General features: G+C 43.0%; 1 non-coding gene across 1 annotated transcript; it reads right to left on the bottom strand.

Moving 5' to 3' along the window:
* Positions 1-3,000: 3,000 nt before the first annotated feature.
* Positions 3,001-3,106, bottom strand: LOC136638380 (U6 spliceosomal RNA). The gene has a single exon (XR_010793604.1). It is a non-coding gene; the product is annotated as a U6 spliceosomal RNA (small nuclear RNA).
* Between the last annotated feature and the right edge of the window lie 538 nt (positions 3,107-3,644).

The raw sequence follows: 3,644 nt of genomic DNA, 5'->3' as shown, positions 1-3,644 counted from the left end.
ACATCTGTCCTAATAATATCATGTGATTCCTGCAGCGGCCCAGCATCTCACCACATGGCATTAATTTCAGCATCAGTCCAGAATTACTAAGGTGGCTCACGGGACATTGTGGTGGCGTTCCTGAAGAGATCACACCAGTGCAAATTATATTGATCATGTTTAAGAAGCACACTTGACTCCACTAGCATCCTTGTGAAGGAATATGGTGTTGGGGTTTTACCCTTGATATGTGAGTAGGTAGCTAGGAGAAGGATACAAACACATATAGTATTTGGTTACTTATTACAAGAGGATATTCTTCGCCAGGAAGGCAAGTTAGGTTTGGTATAGGTTCTCCACCTTCATAGCAAAACATTAACCTTGGTAGTAAAATAGCATTTACAACTGCATTTCTGTAACCAACACAAGGATCCAAAGACAAATGGTTGGTAACCTTCAGTCCCGAAAGACTATAGTATAAGCCTACAGCACCCAGTATTCCCAAGCGGTCTCCCATCCAAGTACTAACCAGGCCTGACCCTGCTTAGCTTCCAAGATCAGACGAGATTGGGCATGTGCAGAATATGTTCGTATCAGTCAACCCAAAATTATATTTTAAATATATATTTTGGTTTCAAAAAATGCTTTTATTTTTCAGATGGATGTAATTATTACGCAAACTCATTAGAACATAATCTGAATTCATCTGTAGGCGACCACTGTATTAAAGTGATCACGCACTGGCAAGGAGTATGGCTAGTGGAATGGCTTGCCATCAAGAAGAGTTAGATGGGGCAAGATTCAGCCAAAGCTGAGCACTTTTAATTTAAGTTGCAGGGCGCTAAAAACAAATCACGCCCATGACTTTAATGTGAGATTAAAATCAATGCTGCCACAGTTAAAAAAAACAAAGGGCGCAATCCAAACCACTCCCTGGGCCGAAGCAGGTCCCTTTCGCCAGCCTAGGAGTGCCACAAAAGTGCCGTCAAGCAGTTTTGCACCACTCTGGGTGAAGAAAGGCCAGTGCATGGACATGTGCTGACTTCTCTGTGCCGACGCAAGTTCCAGGGATGGTGAGCTTGTGTTGGCTGAGCTTAGCCAGTGTAGGGGTCTGGGGGACATGGGGGGTGGGGAGGAGGAAAGAGGGAGGCACTTCGGGGCAGTTAGGATTGAATGGGAGTTTTGACTGGTGCAGGGGTCTGGTGGGTGTGGGGAAGGCGGGAAAGAGGCAGGAGAGAGGCATTTCAGGGTGGTTAGGATTGGGCTGAAAATATGGTATTTTGTACTTATGTACTTATCCAGCATAGGCTGGATCCTATGCATATCTGCTCAGAAGTAACGCTTCTCTAAGTTCAGTAGTGTTCCTCTTCAAGTTCTATTTTATTGTACAGACTCTCTCTCTCTCTCTCTCTCTCTCTCTCTCTCTCTCTCTCTCTCTCTCTCTCTGCACACCCCCCCCCCCCCATTATCATTATGGGTACATTCTCTTGAAAACACAAATGTGTGTGTGTGGTCATGGCAAACAACTGAATTTAGACATACGTTATGCCAATGAAATGCTTCACAAAAGTCAGATAATGCAGTTGTTTCTGCAGGACAGGAAGCAAAGTGCACTGATACAATCAGAGGGCTAATGCAAAGGGACAGCCATGTTATTCTGCCGGCAAAAATAATGAGGAGTTGGAACAGTCCAAGGAACACCTTGGAACAGTCCAAGTCGGTGACAATTTGTACTACATTGACCATCCTTTGCACATGTGCCTGAGAGGAAGCCCCATTTCATACCATGGGTCTTGCTCCCATGAAAACCTACATATCATTGGACTGTAAAAAATAGATCATGTCATATACATTTTCATAAACTAGAGGTCACTTTTTCAGGATTACGACTGTCTGGCATTTTTGCAGGGCTACCACTTCAATTCTAGATTCTCATCCTGTAACCCTTACAAGGGTGCCATCTCCTGGTTCTCCATGTGAAAATCCACTCTGTTGTTGGCATCCTTCAGTCTCGGAAGACTATGGCATCGCGCTCTGAATAGTGGTTCTGGAACAGAGTGTCCTCTCCTGTGTGTGAAGCCTGGGCAAAGTAGATATGGAGGATAGACTGTTTCCCATGCAGCAAATCCCCCCTCTCCACATCGCTGAAATGGTCCAATGGAAAGGCAGAAGCCAATACAGTTGGTTCCAGCGGCGTTGCAGGAGTTGCCAGAACGTGACTGTGTTCAGCCATGAACTGCCTCAGGGACTCCGGCTCCAGATTTTGCCTTGAGGTTGACTCCTGAAGCCATTTCCATAACTGGATGTAGCCACAAGGAAGTGGAGGTTTGGGATCAGAATTTTCCTTCTCTCAGATGAGCTGCCTTCCAAGGCTGAAGAGTCCCATCTACCCGGTGGCTGTTTAGTCTCCTCTTACGACAAGTACAGCCAAACTGAGGGCCTATTCTTATCCCCAGCCCCCAGGGGATAAATCCACCCTACCCTTAAAAGAAATGCTTGTGTTACACATACGAACACAAAAATGAAATACTTGGCTTTCTCAAAGTCAGTATTAGGTCAGGGACTTAAACCTCCATTCCAAATATGCGCTTATAAGAAGATGGACTTCTGTCCCTCCAGATCAGCATGGTTAGTTTTAATACCACTTGATATCAATACTATTTGACACGTCAAATAGATGTTTCTCCATATGTTTACACCGAAGTTATTGATGTTTGGAATTAAGTTTAGCAAGACATGATATAACACCAAAAAAAGATTCTCCGGACACGTTCAAATGGTTCAAATTTGCAACCATTACTTAGAATTTTTTGCCTTTTAAAGTCTATGGGGGAAAAAAGGAGACATTGGCTCGTGGCTGAATACATTAATTCATTTTATTTCCATTCTTTCTCTGAGTTCAGAGCTGAGCCATGAGCCTATTGATTGAGAGCTTTTGTCTTTTTGTACTTCACCTTGAAGTATATCTTGAGTAATTTCATACAAAGGCAACTAATTATTTTCAATTTCAATATTTTTTAAAAAGATAGGGAAAGCTTCACACATTCACATGTCATCCTTGTGCAGGGCCATGCTAATCTTCTCGGTATTGTTCCAATTTCAGTATAGGAGCTGGTGAAGCAAGCACTTCAATTCCAATTACAAAAAAAAAAAAAAAAAAAAAAAAGTTCAGTGGACAAGAGAAGAAGAAAAAAAGTGTTGTAGTTTTTATTTCTTCTAATATAATTTCCCCTATTGACTATTCATTATTCATATTTCCAAAAATTACAGATTAAACCTATCCTTAGCTGGCCCACAGTATGCAGCTGTGCTGGTACGCCTCTGCTGCCTGTTATACGCTGGCAGAAGGCCATGCTGCTGCAGAGAGATTACAATAATTTTTTACTTACCTACTCCACTGCACCATGGTCCCCAATGGGCATACTCAGATCTGTGGCAACTCTAAGTCTGAGTATACACTTCCCAAGGGGAAGTGATGAGTCCTGGCTTGGAGCATTAGATATTGGTGCAAGCGTTAGATATCTGCTCCTTGCTCTTCCCAACATGTCCCCAACATGTTCCTCAGGGGCTTTCCCAGGCCCCCCAATGCTTTATAAGGCATTAAAAAATCACTTCCAATTTTTCGTGAAAGCAGAAGTGACTTTTTTCCATTCTAAGGCTCAATC

Source organism: Tiliqua scincoides, chromosome 1 (genome assembly GCF_035046505.1).
Source record: "Tiliqua scincoides isolate rTilSci1 chromosome 1, rTilSci1.hap2, whole genome shotgun sequence".
Lineage (NCBI taxonomy): Eukaryota > Metazoa > Chordata > Lepidosauria > Squamata > Scincidae > Tiliqua > Tiliqua scincoides.
The sequence above is the reverse complement of the archived record's forward strand: the minus strand, read 5'-3'. Positions and strand labels throughout refer to the sequence as shown.